The sequence below is a fragment of the Halictus rubicundus genome, chromosome 2 (genome assembly GCF_050948215.1).
Source record: "Halictus rubicundus isolate RS-2024b chromosome 2, iyHalRubi1_principal, whole genome shotgun sequence".
Classification (NCBI taxonomy): domain Eukaryota; kingdom Metazoa; phylum Arthropoda; class Insecta; order Hymenoptera; family Halictidae; genus Halictus; species Halictus rubicundus.
In genome coordinates, this window is record NC_135150.1 from 9,000,228 (window position 1) to 9,020,002 (window position 19,775).

A 19,775-nucleotide genomic window follows, 5' to 3' on the forward strand; every position below is an offset into this window, starting at 1 on the left:
AACAGGTATTATTAAACTGCTAAAAAATTTACTAATAAGAATTTCAACATAAATATCACTTTATAAATGCTTTATGGAAATATTATGTTAAACGTAATAATCTGTATACATACCGGTTATGTGCTTTCTCCCTTTATACATATCTCTCATTATAGTTTCCAAAAGAGTTAGAAATTGAATATTTTTTATTTTTTTACTTTTATTTTACTTTCACTATACTTTACAACGTACATAATACGTTACAATAAGACTGCCTATATGAAGACATGCTTTCCAGAATTTTTTGCAAGTCTTCATGCCATTGTTTAACTTAAGCACCATTCTACGTAGAATTCATTGTGTAGTTGAAGAAACTAAAACTCTGCGCTTAACGTGTTAAAATCGCTCAACTTTAAACACGCATAACTTTTGAACCAGTGAATTCCTCGCCTTAAAACTTCGAATTTTTCACATTCTCTCGCCAAGATGTATAGAATTATATAGTAGAAAGATAAAAATTGTTAGGTTGCCAAGGTGAAGTTTAACCATATTTTAACCCTTTTGGAGACAATTGAATTTGCAGCATTTTTCAGAAAAAGTGGGTCTTCAGTTTTCCACCTGCTACATCATGTAAAAATATCTTAGAGGAAAAGGAGCACTGCTTTGCGAAAGTAGAGGCTTCAAGTTTTAAAATAAGTACCTATGGTGCTTATGGTTGTACTATTTATTGTTACGAAATTATCACAATTTAAATATCGACAAATTTTCGAAAATCGAAAATATTTAAATACTTTTTGAATACACTGTATATTATTTTAAAATGTTGGTTTCCCAGAATATTTTTATTTTCATGAAACAACAATGGTATCTATTATGAAATCGTAGATCAAATACGACAACGAGACTTACTGCGCCTGTGTGCCGCATTCTAAGACACAACGTTGTTCGACATTCATGGCAGGTTTTTGGCACCTTGCCGCGCGCAGTCAAGCGCACCGAACATGATGCGTTGTACACTTTATTTTTTCTCTAGGTTCCTGAAAACGCTCCATCTTTTCAAAAGGTTCAAATGCGTAAAATTTACAATTAAATACGTATCTTCAGGCGTTACATTCAAACGGTTGACATGTAAAAGAATAATAAAAATAAAATCATGTTTCTTTACAAATTAATGTATACGTCTTATTGTGTGATATTTAAAAAGTATTTTCTGAAAAATTGAGATGAATGTCTTAAACTAGAAGGATATCGCAGCCATTTTCCGAAAACCATTTCTGAAAAATACCGTTCTTGTGTGTCGTTTCCGTGGTTTTATCTAATTTTATATTAAACTAGACGAAGAAAGTCGTCGTCAAAGTCGATTTTGAAAAACTCAATTTTTGAAGAAGTATTTGACTTTAACATATAACTTGAACTTGAATATATAATTTTTTGTCAAAATTTTCAGCTAAGTAATTAATAAGCAATATTAATAGGTCAAAGTAAAACAGAAATATCGGCAATGACGTTGTCTGCCTATTTCGCTTGATTTCCTAAAACTTTGACAACTAATATCTGACATACTACTTGAACTAGAAAACAAACAATTTTGATATCAGTTTATATCAGTGTAATATCAGTGAATATGTGGAAAATTCTGTGCAATTTGACACGGTGTGATTTTATAATTAAATCGTGCATGCCCGCACATTGATTAAAAGTGTATTATAAAAATTTCAGCACATGCCCAGAGCAGAATAAATGAAAAATGAAAGACCAAGACCGAGAATTAAATAAAGTATTGTTTCAAACAATCTGACGCAAAAATAGCCGACGAAATTGAATTTCGGATAGCGCGAAAAAGTGGGTAGCCTCGTTAAATATATACTAACATTGTTCCGAGTGACGATCAATAAATGCTTGCGGGCACGTGATTGGCGAAGGGTATAGTTAATAACACGTGCCGATGATATCAATAACATGAAACAAAACATCGAATGTTGTCAACATTGTCAAATGTTTGGTACAGTAGGTTGAAAATGTACGACTTTCACAACCAATCTAAACAAAGCAAATGATTTCTTTCAATGCTATCAGACCTACTCTCGCAGTACACAATTTTTCCGACAGCAGGATTCACAGCTCCGATGAAATTGGTATTTTTTTACTAAAATTATTAATTACTTAGGACTTAGACCTTACACTCTCCTACGTAGTTAGCCGGTATTCGAAAACAATTTTTCGTTTGCTGCAAATTACAACCTATTTATTTAATTTAAGCATAATGTTTTGGTAGTGTTTCTAAGGTTCTGCACTTTTAAAAAATGTAATTTAAAAACAAAATCGATTGTTTTACCCGTATAGATGATACAGTCCCCTTAATTCGAAATTACATTGTACCGTGTTTTCTCGATGTACATATGTCCACAACATGGGTCTAGCTAGGGACATATATCGGCCAGGAGATACTCTTCTTTATTTTATTTACTATTCTTTTAGACTCGGGTCATGGCTACGCACGCGATATACCCCGCGGCAGTGGGGATAGTTCTGGGACTTTTATCGGCTAGATATTTGGGACATATATCGAGAAAACACTGTACTTCGTAATTAAATAATACTAAATTAATTAATTAAATAATAAAGAAAGAGCTAAATTACGAATTGCAAAATAATTGATTACAATGAATTACTATACAATTATAATTCATGAGGTAATTCAATTGTACATAATTCTACACAAGCCTGCTTAGTGTAGCCATTACTACACAACTGGCCTCTACGTATAGGCACTGGCGATGAACACGTTACATCGCGAGAAATAAAAATGCCAAATTTCCCAATAAACGTAATACTTCCGTTCGGGAAGAACTTCAGAGACGACGATTTCGCGAGGAGAATCATATCAAGAACGAAAAGATAAACGAACTGCAAAATGAGAGGGATAGCAAGAGGAGTAGTCAGAGAAAGGGAGCAAGAGAAAGATAGTCGAGATTTCAAAGTATTGCGCAAATATATCGAGTCGGTTCGGGTTTAGCTGGCTCGTGTATACGGACGTTTACGTATCACGTTATTGGACAAAAGTTGCACCATCGGTTTTAGACGCGACGCGATCTGATTTATCGCTCGGCGCGGATTTTTCGGTACGAGAGGGAGAAACTACGAGACGGGCCATTTTTCTCAGGCTGCAGCTGGATAACGTGTAACCCTCCCCATCTTCTGTCTTTCTCTTTCCAAACCGCCCTTCGTCTCCTTTATTCTTTTTTTCCATTCTCTCTCTCTCTCTCCCTCTCTCTCTCGTTCGACGTCCTTTCCTCCTACGCACGCGTAATATATGAAGTCTATATGGCGGAACCCTACAGAATCTATCTGTTCGGTGTTTCCGTTCCGGCTAAAGGCAGTTAACATATTACGGAAGATAGTGACGGTTTGCGGACTGTTTTAAAATTTATGTGTCCCACCATTCGAGCACGGATTCATGGAATTAAGCAAGAGGATAGTAATCCATTAGCAAAATAACCTTTCTAGGAAACCGGAGATCGAAATAAACACTTACATTTCGTTTTTAAACAAATTATGAACTTATGCATGCATTCCGTTTAACACTATTCCTACCGGGACCGGTCAAATGACCGATTTTAAAATTTCTATTAGAATTTCTTATATACAACGTAATTGAATCGCCTTTAAATTTCACGACTTTTCCTAAAATATGCGTATAATACATTTTTCAATATTCACTTCTTTTTTTATTGTTTATTTTCTGAGAAAAATTTGTAGTCTGTCCTACCTACCGAGACCGGTCATTTGACCGGTAGAACGATTTATATCTTTTTGTAATAGTATTCTTTCAAAGACTCAATTCCAAAACTATAAAGTCGTTACAAACGAAAGGTAAGGCAGTTGTGGTATGATTTTAGCCGAAAAGTGCCATCCAGGGACTGCTTTACGGCACTTCAAAGTGTTTACAGTTCTCGCTCGCCTATCGGCCTCGCAGTGTTTATTTGCCTGATTGGTATCCGAAGCGGTCCAGAACCTCGGATTTTCTTACATCGTCTTATTTACTATGACTGTAAAATAAATAAAATCATAGCCGAAGGAGATGCCTAGACGTCTTCTCACGAATTCAAATCAGTAAAGTCTTGTGAGCTGAACAGAGAGCATCAAAACGTGAAAGTTACAAGGAGCATATTCGGCAGTCTTTTACTATTTTGTATTTTTATTCTATTATTCTATTATATGTTATATTGTATTACGTGTTCTAAGTGTCATTTTCAAAAAAGTGAACAAACCAACAATACTTCGTAGGAAGTTTTACATTTTATCTTTTGTTCATTTTTTTATCTATCTTGATTTACATTTTTATATTTTAATTTTTATTTTATCCCTTGAATATTCATTCCCAAAATGTCAAGACGTTCGAAATTTTTGATATTGAAAATGAAAATACAGAAAATTATGATCTATTTGAGAACGACTCGAACACCGATGAGGACGAAGAGAATGTTTCGAACGTACGTAGAGGACGAAAGAGAAGGAGATTTTTAGTTACTTCCGATAGTGAGAATGAGGAAGAGGTAATCGAAACTGCTGTAGACGGAACTGTTTGGCAAGAAGTAAAAGAAGGGTCTAATCCTGGAAGAGCACCTATTCATAATATTTTTAGGAAAACATCAGGCCCAATAGGGTATAGTAAACGAAATATTATGCGGTGAAAACGAATCAAATATACATTATATACTCCTAAATAAAAGAAACTATATTTTTATACTGTCAAATTGGCTATTATCTTCATTCTATATTAAAAAGTATAAGTTGTGCTAAAGACCGGTCATTTGACCGGTCGCGGTTGGAATAGGTATACATGAAGTGTCGGTAGGAATAGTGTTAAGAAAATATTCGTACCTATGGAATTTTTATAACTAGACATGCCACTCTCAGGAATTTTTAAAAAACGTATTCTCGATGGTTTAGAATGTGTATAACAAAAGTACAGTGTTTACTCGACATTTGTCCAAAACACGTGTCTAGCCAGGGACAACTATCGGCCACGAGATACTATTCTTTGATCCACGTCGAACGTAGGCAAGGACAGCAAAGCTCTAGAGGCCCGATTCATGGCCCCTCGGGGGGTGTACCCCGTGGCAAAGGGGATAATTATCTTGGGACTTTTATTGACTAGGCATTTGGGACATATACAGAGTAAACACTGTGCTTTGAATATAAGTTATTGCAGAACGTTTGTTAAGCTTTCAGGGGCGACCTATGTCCACCGTATTGAATCTAAAGAATATTTGAATATAAGCATATTACTTAATAATATTCATTTATTAGGCTTCTACAAAAATGTAAAACACGGCTGTTTATCGGTGATTTTGTCGGTTTCTCTATTTTATTATAATTTCCAACTGATTTTAAGTACAAATTTAGATTCCTTTTACTATCGATATTATGTTAGCAAACACCGAAACTGATATGCAGTACAGGGTGCAGTATAATATGTACAGGGTGTATAAAAAGTAATGGTCATCCGTCCTAGGGGTCCGTCCATCTACACCTCTGGATCGGTGTACATTTGGCAAAGAAACTTGCCGCCAAATTGTTTATAACAAGGAAAATTGTTGTTAAAGATTTTTTACATCAACACCTTCTATAAATCGAGAAAACAACAAGTTTGAAAGGAACCATAGGTCGCAAACAAATAGTTATCAAGATATAAGCCGTTAAAGTTTTTGCAAAATTTTATTGTGTTGTGTTATACGTATAGACAAAATAATATGCAATTCTGTCTACAAATTCTGTCGACAGCACAGACCCTTTGTTTTCCCTTTGTTTACCCTGTTTTTGTATCTAGCGTTTATAGATCCTCAGCGTCCGACCTGCCTAGTATAACCTGACCCTGACACGTCCGTGGAAGCGAAGCGATCAAAATTGCAGTATTATTTTTTTATCGTGGTCGGAGTATCTTCTTCTCGTCTGCTGTCGCGATTTCCTATACTGTGTTGTGTAGTGTAGGCTCCGAAAAACAGGGACAATTATTCGGACGTGTTCGCGTGAGTCAATAATAGTGTGCTGTGGATCCGACGGAGGAACAGATGATTCTGAAAAATTTCGGTAAGTTAACTGCATACGTATGGTTAAACTAATACCTTAAAGACGTATGGTTAAAAAAACTTTAACACAAAATTTCTTTCTTATAAACAATTTTGCGGCAAGTTTCTTTGACAAATGTCCACAGATCCAGAGGTGTAGATTCACCCCTAGGGCGGATGACCATTACTTTTTATACACACTGTACACTGCATCGAAAAATATGTTCAACAGAACTTATAGATCTGGATAGGTTGCGTCTTTCATGTTGCATTACGTTTTTTCGTAAAACAAACGGTTTTCAAAAAAATTGAAAAAACTGTCAGACCAAAATCAACAATTTTTTTCTGAAATTTGATAACTGAAGTGTATTTTAATTATCTTTTAGCAATAAACATTAACGAAAAATGTGAATTTTTTTAACTTGCAGAACTTGCTTTTTTTAATTGCATATTATTTTGCAGGAAGTTGCATATATTTTTTCTATTATTAGTTTATCAAGTGTAAAGGTCTTATAAAGAGAACTACGTTTGGGGAAGCTCTCTAAAATGAACCGTTAAATTAATATTGATAAAAATTTTTTGATTTTGGTCTGACATTTTTCTCCATATTTTTGATAACCGTGTGTTTCACGAAAAAAAGTAATAGAACATAAAAGACGTACCCTGTACAGGTCTACAAGTTTTGTTGAACATATTTTTCGATACAGTCAATAATTTAGAAGATATTCGAGAAAAACGATAATAATTATTTTAATGTTTAAAGGCCGGGGGGGCTCGTTTTCCAGTTATCCGATCGAGCTTAAACTTTGTATAGATCTTTTTTATTATTTGGAACAATCCTGGGGGGTTGCACAAAAAAATTTCAAAAAAATTTCCGTCAAGAGTAGACAAGAGCCACCCTAATGCACACTGTACATGTACTACATATACTTAAACCGAAATAATTCAGAAAACTTTTAGCCACGATAAGTTTAGGGCATGTAAAGCACAAAAAACTGCATCAATCGGTGCAGTTACCAACATAGGTTTCCATTTTTAACGACTTCCGCTTGCTCTTCTCCTTTCAAAATGGCAATTTCATGTGTACCCGGCCATTAATTCGAAGAAAGACGCCGGGATAGATGAAGCTGTGTAAGTATCACTGCGCTTCGTGCATTCTCGCTGTAAGAGTGACGAAAAAAAAAAACAGTTTGAAATTTAGTTTTAATAACCGAAACAAGTTATTTCGATAAAGAAAATGATCGAAACACGTACAAAGGAAAGACGATGGAACAAAATCCTTATCCTCTACAATTACTCCACTTGGACTCCTATCAGAGTTTTTTGTCAGACCAGATCCATCTCCACTGAACGCAGGAACTAATTTCGAGAAGTTCCACCGGCGAACACGAAAACATTTCTCCTTCCGCGAGGAACTTCCTCAAGCATAAAACGTCTTTCAATCCGGAAGAAACACTCGGCTCGATACAAGCAACAAGGGTTGTCCTTTTCTTTTTTTTTTTCCATAATAATCGATCGATACTTTTTTCCACCGTGGCCGGTTAATTGCATCAAGGCAATAGTCTACGGGTTGTTTATTATCCGTTCAACTTTACTTTCCCAAGTTCCGGTCTTGGGCTCGATAACACGAGTGCTCTTTACCCCGAGTTTAATCTCATACAGCGGAAAATTTTCTCGAAGTATAATGTCGAGTCAGAAGTTAATCTAATTAGATTGATGCGCCAGAACATCTACAGGATATCCCAATTCAAGAAGAACGTCCGAGTTTTTACTAATGCGGATAATGTTTCAAGGGCTTAAAATACGGGCCGTGCAACTGTTTTTAAAAAATGTCTAACCTTAGAAGTTTCGTCGAGAACAGAAACAGGCAAGGTATTCAAAGGACAAATTTTAGTGTGAACAGAATTTTTTTACAAACAGGAACACATATTTTGCTCATTAATATGAAAAGAGTTCTGAATCGTTGCAACAAATACCAAATACCATTTAACGAATAGTACAATAACAATATTAAATAATTATTACAGTTATATGGATATTATGAATACGTTATTTATTTGTAATATTTATGCAAATAATTCGCAGCTCAATGATTGTTCGTTTACGGACGCTTTTTTATCAAACTTTCTGAATGAAAAATGATTCTGAAATGAGAAAATAATAGCAAGTTTTGTAAATAATTATTACGATTAGATTATGGATATTCATGCAAAATAAAAATTGACTAATAATATGAAGAATAATAATATGATTGCTTTTTATTGCATTTATAACGCTATGACGTATACATATATACGCTAGTGGCGAAAATAAACTCAACACTGAGGAACGCAGTTTGCACCACTGTCGCCAAATCAACACTTGTCCTCCCACACTAATTTCCCTTTCTACCGCGCTTCTTCCCCACACTTCCGCCGCGGCCCGGTCACGTGACGCGTTCCGTCTCTGTCGTACATACCCCGGTAATGGCAGACAGAGGGTAACTTTTTACCCTCGATTCGTGCTCCCTCCCCTCACCCGGCGACACTGCTTTGCACAACGATGCAAGTCACTTGAGACTAATAAAATTTGATAGTCTAAATATAATATATTAAATAGTATCATTATCAACAAATAATATATTTAGTAAAGGCAATCTAGTCATGATAGAACTTATAATTCAAAATTAACGTTTTCCCCATTCAGTCTAGCGTTTTGACTAATCTGAGCGTTAATCCGCGCGAGACTCTGTAATATCGAAGAAAATCGAATCCGTTCGGTAAAGTCTTTCAATAAGGACAACAGCTCCGTTCGCGCAGTTCGCTCGTTAAATCGAATCACCGTATCCCCGAGATTCCCAAAAACTCGCATCGGGCGATCGAATTATGCTAACTGCCGGCACACGATCGGCCGGCACGCATTTAGCGATCGGTGCTGGCTGGCAATATCGAGGGAAAACGTAGCCTCGGACTCGAACACTTGTTTAATGTCGGCGCAGGGGATGGCATCGTCATTTAAGGCGCGGACATTCTCGTCTCGCATGCACGTTTTTAGCAGCTGGTGATTCTAGGACGCGTGGCTGGAATACCGAGAATGGCGAACTCGAAGAGGAGAACGGCATGGCAGTCGGATGGCCAGAGGGAGGGGACAGAGGACCGTAAAGGGGTAACAGCCGTCACAGTACCATATGCCTCGCACATTACTCGCGAAAGTAGAGAAGACTCGTAAAAGTATGGCACACGTTTTTATTCCTCTTCCTTGCGTTTCTTCTTCGACTTCATGCGAAGTCCACGGAAAAATCGGAGCCCGGATTTCTTCTTCGGGCTTTCATTACCCGCCACGCATCAGCTCCATTGCTTTTTTATTTTAGGTTGCTTACAGACAGGCTGCGTTTCTTATAGGCGCCGATGAAACATGTTATACGACACGCAGTGACGTTTACTCTCAGGACAAAAATAAATAAAACAGACTTTCTTGTCGATAGTTACAAACCTTGCAAATCAGGGCTGGGAATAGACAGTTATGAACAAATTCTGTCATGAACAATTCCGTTTTTTAACAAATTCTGTTTAAACTTAACCGTTTCATTTAACCCCTAAAGCCCTGAGCGGGGTAACTTGAGTCTCCTAAATTTTTTTGCGAACAAATTGGCAGCTCTGCTTCCCGCTAATTGTCAATTGTTATGTGAGTGATTTTATTTGTTCTGTCTGAGATTTTGAAAGTTATAACTACTACATATGTGTGAATTGATCTTCTTAATAGACCTAACATAAGTAGCTAATAATTTAAAATAATTGCTGAAAAATTAGAATTTAGAATCAACGTTTTATAACAATGGGTCAAAACGGACCCAAGTCCCGCCTTTCAAGAGTTAAATATATTTAATGCACAATCATTTTATAATCATATTGATTATTCGTAAACTGCTTCACTTAACTTTAAATATATAAGGTTATGATATTTGGGAGAACTATTAAAACAGAAAATACATTATAATTTTATTATTATATTTAGACTGCGAATTCTATGCATTTATGACAAAACTGAATGAGTAAAAGACGAAACTGTGAAGATATTAGGAGAATTTCACAATGTTGATCCATTTTCGACTTCATGTAATTATTAAAAGGGAATACATTTTCATTCAGTTCATGTTTCTTACAATTGATTTAGAACACTTTTATCTTGCACGAAGATCCACAGTGTACATATATTATTTTTCATTTTGAGCATTAGCATTGTTTCAACTGTGTTAGTTATATTTATTTATAACCTTTCAATAAATGTCGAAAAATGTCGAAATAGTACATGTTTTGAAACCAAACTAACAAGAATAAATAAAATCCTATAATTGCTATTTTAATGTTAGCTCGCTCACACTATGTGCATTACAGTGTAAGCATTAATAATTAATGTGTGGTCACAAAAATGAACTATGTTCATCATGTATGATGTAACACGTTAACGCACAGCTCAAACCAGTGTGAAGCGATTTTGCCAATTTACCATCTTCCGGATGCAAGCGGTTCCTCGCCTCAGTTCAGCTGAAACCTTTGACCGAAAAGCATATCCTCTCGCCAACCCTTTAAATATTCTCTTTTGCAATTATTGCAAACTGAAATGACTGCTGGTTTAATGAAACTGTAACGAAAAAAAAAAGAAAAAAAAGTGTGTAGCAGGAGACCGTACGGTTATGAACAACAAAGATGAAAATACAAAACACGTTGCGTGAGCTGAATGGGCGTTGATATGGAGATGGATGTAAACGAAGTAAAAAAAAAAGAATTCCCGAATGCTCGTTGGACAGTTACAACGGGAGTTGAAAAAATAGGAAATCTAGAGATGTTGCGGACGGTCCGTATAAATCAAAATAGACTTTTTTCGAAACACTTTTGTTCCTAAAAAGCAAAAATGAGACATGGTTTTTCGGTACCCTGGAAAATTCTTGTAAAAAAGGATTTATTTGTACCGAGACAAGCGGTTATTCACAGCGTTATTACTACACAGAAAATATAATATTTTACAATTTTTTTACTCCTTAAAGTCTCGCATTTAAAATATTGTTATTTTGTACAAATAGGATCAAATATTTTTGTTTATATCGTGTTGGAGCTAATGTTAAGATAAATATTATACAACAGTATAGTGGAACGTGATATACGACCGACTTTAAAATAAAACTTTTGTGTTAATTTTCCGAATGTGATTTCGATACAAAATAACAATATCCTACATCAATTTCGTAAGATACGAGTCAAATAAAAAATTCTTTCTTTAATGGCTTTGATGCTATTAAATTCTCGTAATGTTTTTCCTATTTAAAATTGCACCTCAATTGCTAAAATCTCTTGCAATTGCTAAAATCCTCAATCTAAATATAACCACCTACGTTTGAATTAAAATGTTAAACGAACTGTGTTAAATCTCTCTATCTTATTTTACCCCACTTTTTATATTAATGAAAATAACGGAAATATTTGGAAGCGGTGGAGATGAAGAACGCTGTATAAATTACTCTAACAAGGTCATTTCGAAAGTACAATTCAATATATTCCATATATCCTGTTCGGGTGTCTAAAAATGTTTGCATAATTTTGATAGTTTTGTTTCGTCTATTTATATTTCGTTAGGTGTAAGAATAAATTTATTGCCTTTTTCAATTGAATTAATTGCAGAGTCATTTCCAATGCAAACATGTCCCTAGCGTTTTGGAATTTGAAAGTATTAACTGTAATGTTTTCTTAAGGGGTCAGGGTCTCTTGAGCATGTAAAATTCATAGCAATATTTAGTAATTATTTCCTACAAAAGAACAAGATCAGCAACAAATTTGGAATAGTATAAAAATTTTCGGGTACAATCCAACTTGCTATTGTTAAACCAAGATGGATACCGTCAATTTCGCTCAATCACTAACCCTCTTATTAATATTGAAATCAATATACGTGAAGTGCTCCTACAAAATGAATACTTATTAACAGCATATACCACAATTCTGGTGAACAATGGTATCCGCTTACATATAATGTCTATGTACAATGGAGTTTGCAATATATAGGGTAACGAAAATATATATTTCGCACATAATTCCAAAAATGAGCAAAAATTATAAGAGTGCGACAGTACATCAGGTATTTGGACATTCTGGTACTTTTTCTTGGTACATTTCAGGTACTTGGACAAAATCGGACATTTGTATGCAAAAATACTTCGAACGACTTATTCTCCATTTTTCTGTTGTATCAAAGGACTTTTATTTTCCAAATAAATGGCAGAAACTTATTCAAGTGCCTAATATATTACAAGATACAAGAACAAAATAATCTGAATTCTTTATTGCTCGAGAAATAGACGAAGCAGCTGACAGGATCGTCAATTACCTCGTAGTGGTGGCGACGTGAAACTACCAATAAAAAGGAAGCAAAAAGATATAGCCGTATGTGAAGGTGTATCACTTTTCTGCCGTTGAGTATACTACTTTCCACCTTGAACACACCTTGGACACCTTGATGATTCATAGTTTAAACATATCCAGGTTGTAAACCTTTGTTTTCGTTATATCCAGTATTTCCCGCCTTCGCCGGAAAATATGAAAACTCCCACGCGAAGGGCTTTGCCAGTCCCTACCTGTGCGGCGTGTTATTCGAGACGGTAAAACTGCAACGGAGTTTTGTTTTTTATCGTGTGCTCAAAGCCCACAGGAAAATCCGGGGGGATTTTTTGGAAAAGAACGGCGTACCTATTATTATCGGTTGGATCGTGGCTCGCAGGAACGCTGGATGAAAAGAGCAGCGAAAGAATGCGAAAATAATAGTAGAACCTGGATCACGTTGGCGTAGAAATGACAGTGAAGACTTTCTTTTGCGGTAATTTCGCAAAGTTTACCTTCGGTATTTGCGGACGCGCAGATTGTACATCGATCCAATTGTACCGCGGATAAAGAATGCAGACCGTGTAACGTTATTTATGATAAAACTGACGTTTCACCTGTTTCCCATCTTGGTTATTCGCATTTCCGAGTTCTCCGCGAATTTCCCCCAAGGAATGCTAACATTAATCATTGTCTCGTCGTTTTTATGGCTTTGCTTGCCGTTTCAATCTTTACTAATGAATTTCAAATTGCGACGATGATCCTGCTTGGAATATGGGAAAGAAGATTGCAGTGATAACAATTTATGATGCAGAAAGCTGTAGAAAAAACCACTGAGTTACTGTGCAACTGGGAAATATTGAAATAACCGAATTTTCTTGATCTATTCTTTCACATTAACAGTGTGATTCTGTTCTTGACTACTGTAATTAAAACCGCGTTGTCCCCAATTGTTTCTTAAACGAAAAGAGAAATTTATATTTATTCTTTAGTCTCGTTTGCTTTAATGCTTAAGTACAACAGAATAGAATTTTGTTTCGACCTAAAAAGAAGATATAAGATTGGTGGGGAATAAACTGCTAAGACTTCTGGTTGTTGATATACATAATATATGTGTATTTGAGTAACTGTTAAATGTTCCTAAATACAACTATGATAAGGGATCCAATAACTGTGGCGGAACCAATTACTGTGCCTATATTAATCATACTTATTTTTAAAGCATAATGAATATTAAAAAAGAGTTACAATGAATTCTCGATATATGTCAACAACACGGGACTTGTCAGCGTCGTGTATTGTCCAGGAGACATATCGAAACCGTGCTATGTTTACACTCCTCGGCGTCCGAGGCCTCTTGAGCTTCGAGGCCACACAGGTTATACCCCGCGGTAGTGGGGATAATTCCACGACGTTTACCATCCAGGCCTTGGCGACATATATAGAGAAACAAGTGTATATAACATGTATTAACTGATCTTTTTCAATATTCATTGTGCTTCTCAAAATAAGTATAATTAATATAGACACAGTAATTCATCACGTTCATCATCATAATGTTCATCAACCCACGGACCATAGGAACGCTTAGTTTGGAGCGGGGAGGGGTCAGCAGACGCGTCGTGTTCACAGTACACGAAAGAATGTGGTATTTTATCATGAAATAATCAATATGTAAAGTATGTTTAAGATAAAAATGTTTATTCTATAAGTTTTATTGAGGTACTACAATTAAGGCCAGCCTTGTCAGCCATTTTGGAATTATCTTAGGAATTATCTTGTGACACCACATGTTCCCATTATCTTTTCTTCACTGGATTCTCGGCCTTCCTATATACATACGTACTATACCTATGCCGGATCTATAAGTACATATGGTTTAAGATCCCAAACGTGCGGCACACAAGAGGGCGCTGGAGTGGGGAAGAGCAAACCCTTTCAAATATTCGTATTTACTAGATTCTATTTAGAATCTTCATCGGAAAACTGATTTGTTATTAAACGGAAAGGCGTTACAGGAAATGTTTGTCGCATTTCTGAAACTTTATATTTAATATCTATATACAAGTTGGGTAACTACTCGGAATAGGGGCGTTCTCACCGATTTCAACTATGTTAATTTCAACTCATTTTAAACTATGTTATTTGGGGCACGATTCGAAACAGCTTTTCCCTATTGTATATTGCCAGTTGAATGTTACCGCCAGACGGCCCCCGTTTTCGAGATATTTGTGAAACACTATTGACACGCACTACAGCGAGTTATGCCATTTCTAATTGACCAAACTCTCGCTTTAGGGCAAGGACGGGGCTCTGACTTAACCAAAAATGGCGGAACTGTTTAAAATGACGGAGTTCACTGTAGTGGACATAGAAGTTTTTTTACATATATTTCGGAAACTAAGTTCGAGCGGTGCTTAACAGATACAGTTTTCTTTCGATATAAGACGATGACTCGGGACTGCTTTCAACGTATTGCGAATAAGGGTACCTGTTCGACTTGACATTGTTCTCGGGTAGGCACTAATGTCGCAGACAATCTACTAATTAGGTATTAAATAAACAAGGTGCCTCATTCATAATATCATAAGCTGTTTTCTATAAAACCAGGTACATACATGTAGATTTTTTGGTAAAGTAAATAAGATTGATCATCTGTGCAATAAAATGTTCTGGATCAATATCTAACAGTATACAGAAAATTCCGCTAAATTTTTTGAAATTAAATGGAATTATTTTTTAAATTAAGTTGAAATATTTGTCAAATTCTCTGTTTCTATGATCACTGCCAATATTTGCCATGATATTGAAGAAAACAGCACGTAACACTGAAAATTTGACCTTATTAATGGATAAAATAACGTACGTCATTGATGTAGTTTGAAATTCAGTGTTTTGTAATTTGATTATGTAGTTTCGGTTAATTAATTACAATTGTTTAAATAATAATGGCGAAAATTTATATAAATTCTGAATGTTACGTTCTGTTATTAGCGTACTGCGCACAGTTGCGTGAATTTATGCAGATGCTCGTAAATTGATGTACAGTAACTGATACTAATACCGAATATGTTGATCTCATTAACAGACCAATGGGCCTAGCCGAATAAGATGGTCAAAACTGCCCTTAGACGTTTTTCAATAATTAATGAACCATTCGAAAGCTGACCAAGAAAAACCCCTCTGAGCCAAATTTCAACCCCCTATCTTGCTCGTGAGGGTAGTTACAGGGTAAATTAGATTTTGAGCTTTTCCGTGCATTTTCCGCACTCTGATGATTCCCAAAATTCTGAAAAAAATGTGACATATTTTGGACCCTAAAGCGGATTTTTGAGAATTTTTTCAGATTTTTTGGATGCAAACTGTGGTCGTAAAAAATGAAAAACCTCAAAAAAATCGGAAAAATGCAGGTTTCTCAAAAATATGAAAACATGCTATTGAGCTGTTTAGTGCCCCAATAAAGTACCATAACAGGCAGTGTCCTCAATTTTTTTTAGATTTTTTCTTGTGGGCACTTTTTGTCCAGACAAGAAAAACCGAATTTTTTCGACGTTTCTGCTATTAGGAGGAAAGTTACACTTGTTGATTTTATCGCAAGTATATATTAAGGCATTTTTAACGTTATTACATTGAAACAAGTAAGTGTTTGACCTCAGAAATATGTTTTAAGAGAAAAATAAATTCTATTTCGTGCGATATATACCAGAATGTTCGCAACGTTTACAACATCGCCGGTTGGCCGAGCAGTCAAGGTGTCGGACTACGGAGCGTAAACGCTGGGTTCGAATCCCGTCGAGGGTAAAGTTTTTTTTTCCATACATCATCTTTATATTTTCAATTTTTTATTACATGGTTTATTCATGTGATTTTTAAAATATTTTTTTAATGTTTTAAAAATATTTAAGAAACATTTTTGAATAAAATATATGTAAATATAGTTTTAGAGTATCTATCACTTCCTCGATTCTCTAATTGTATATGATCTTCATTACGGTCCTCTCTAACATTCTTAATATTAAAATTCATTAATCTGGTTTCTAAGCCTTGCGTCTTCATAAATTAGGGAGGAAATGAGAAGAATTCTAAATAAATAACACGCAGCAAAGTATTGGTTTTTGTCCAATTGAAAGAAAAGGGCTACATACTACCACTATTTTTAAAGTGAGGTATCAGGTACAAATAAGCCTTAGCCATTCCTCTTTATTGTAACGTACATGAGGATGTATTTCCGTTTATAGTTACTTGATTGAAAACCATCATGAAGAGGGGAGACTTTTGTATTGTCGACAGAGGTTTTCGAGATGTTACATCTCATTTAACAGGTCTTGGATTCACAGTTCTCATGCCTGCTTTAAAAGGTAATCGTTCTCAACTTTCGACGAAAGTGTCGAATTATTCCCGAAAAGTCACGAAAATTCATTGGGTTGTAGAGGCAATGTATAGTATACAAGGTCAAAAGTACCAGCTTCTACACAAACAAGTAGACAACGAAACCTTTCCAAAAATTGGACATAATTGGAACTGCAAAACGACTCCTTTTCAAACAGTATCCTCGGTAGATACTCTGGATTTTCCGGAAATGACAGAAGTAGATTTAAAAATTCTTTTCACGGAATCTTACCAATTTTCGCAAGCAATTTCTATATCTGGCGGAAATCGTGGACGAACACAATAATATAAATATTAATTTATTGCCTAATCCAAGAAAATAATATCATTAAATTCGAAGTCAAATCGGAGTAATATAAATAAAAGTTAGTTAAAAATGTTACCTCAATATTTTTTAAAAACATTTAAAAAATATTGTTAAAATCACATGAATAAACTATATAAGAAATTGAAAAAATAAAGATGATGTATGGGAAAAAAAACTTTACCCTCGACGGGATTCGAACCCAGCGTTTACGCTCCGTAGTCCGACACCTTGACTGCTCGGCCAACCGGCGACGTTGTAAACGTTGCGAACATTCTGGTATATATCGCACGAAATAGAATTTATTTTTCTCTTAAAACATATTTCTGAGGTCAAACACTTACTTGCTTCAATGTAATAACGTTAAAAATGACTTAATATATACTTGCGATAAAATCAACAAGTGTAACTTTCCTCCTAATAGCAGAAACGTCGAAAAAATTCGGTTTTTCTTGTCTGGACAAAAAGTGCCTACAAGAAAAAATCTAAAAAAAATTGAGGACACTGCCTGTTATGGTACTTTATTGGGGCACTAAACAGCTCAATAGCATGTTTTCATATTTTTGAGAAACCTGCATTTTTCCGATTTTTTTGAGGTTTTTCATTTTTTACGACCACAGTTTGCATCCAAAAAACCTGAAAAAATTCTCAAAAATCCGCCTTAGGGTCCAAAATATGTCACATTTTTTTCAGAATTTTGGGAATCATCAGAGTGCGGAAAATGCACGGAAAAGCTCAAAATCTAATTTACCCTGTAACTACCCTCACGAGCAAGATAGGGGGTTGAAATTTGGCTCAGAGGGGTTTTTCTTGGTCAGCTTTCGAATGGTTCATTAATTATTGAAAAACGTCTAAGGGCAGTTTTGACCATCTTATTCGGCTAGGCCCTTTATTAATGTTGCGAGTTCATGAAATCTAAAGGTAAATGTTAATGAAAGGTATTATTCTTTCACGGATAAATGAACGTGTTCCTGCATTTCTGTGCAGCGCAATGTCCTTGAGGAAACGTCTTAAGGATTGCTTTCCTCGTCCACAGATAGGTATCTCATCGAGTCGTTCAGGGACACAGAATCGACTTCATATTTCCGGTGGGTTCTGGTCCCCCTGAAAAATTTTGCTCACGTATTTTTAACCTATATCATTTTCCCTTCTGAAACGTCATGTGACGTGGCACGGTGAGGAAAAAACCAGGATCGTCCCCGTTTTATACGTACTCCTTCGACTGAGTCCGTCTCACGGGAACCCTTGGCTCGATTTTTCCGTCCATAATCTTTACCATCGACATTTCTTTTCCGCTTTTTTATCAATGACCAATACTGAATAAAATTATACTCTCCTTTAACTTTATGGGAATCAGGCGGAATATGATCTTCCGCCGAGGAAGAACGAAGTCAATTCCGAACGTTAAGATTAAGGAAGCATGAGACCAGTAAATCCGGAATCCTCTTTCCCCAAGATAATACTACGAGGGTCAGTCAAATATTAACCGGATTTTGTACTGTACAACTTGCATAGGTAGTCGTTTCCATCTACGAGGGTCCATCAATCCTTCAGCGATAATACGCGAAGCGCAGTCATGTTTAAACAGTTTCATCTTTCTCGACGTTTGTCTTCGAATTAATGGCCGGACACGCGTGACATTGACGTTTTGAAAGGAAAAGAGTAAGCAGAAAATGTTGTATTTCCAACTATGTATCTCCAATTGCATCTTTTATCAATCGAATAGTAATGCCATGTTTAGGAATTTTTGTAACGCGAAACGTATCCTGAAATAGTGTATAGAAACAAAGTGCCCCCACTTTGGAAAATCTGAAAAAATTATATGTTAGCAATCATAATAAGATGCTGAAACCGTAAAAATATAAACTTAGTATCTCATAACTTCTACAAAAAATCGGCATTCTAAAATTTTTTTAATTTTTAAAATTCAGTTTCGTAGTTAAAAATTCTGAAAAAATTCATAGATGTGCATTTTAATAGCTGAAATATGCCTGATTTTTTAAGAATTTTCAATCAAAAAGGGGAAGAGAAATTGCAGAAAACCCGAATTTTCTTTGTCACCCCATTACGTCCCCCCGTATAGGTTTGAAAATTGGCACAAAGTATTTTCTTTGGATAAACTATCGAATGGCCTATTGCAAATTCGATTTGGTTTGTAGGCACTTTTGTCCTCCGTATCCGGCTACACCCTTTTTGTTGCAATTTGAAAATAAATAAAGATCATATAACGTATGTGATTACTGCTCTTTAAACATGGCAAAGAAACTTTTGTGTAAAAAGGTAGTGATTATATTCAAGGTTATGGAGGCTTGCCTAGAACGCTATATAAAAGATATGTCGCATCTTCGTCGCGAAGGTGACACAACTCAAAAATATATGATATCAGTTTTCTTAATCAAGATTATGAACAACGAGACTAATGCGAAAAGGAGAAAAAAAGTTAAAATACAGTGCCTATGTGATGCTTCTATATGCAGAATTCTATATGCAGAAACAAGTCGAAAAGAAGGTAATAACATTTTTTTGATTGGTTTAAATAGCCGATTAGATAGGAATCGGCTGTTGCGTCTGTTCATGGCCGACCGATTCTACTTCCTGCTATGGCATGCGAACTCGATATTCAAACCCATTTTTCTCGAAAACGAGGAGTCAAACAAAAATATGTTATTCCTTCTTTTCGACTTG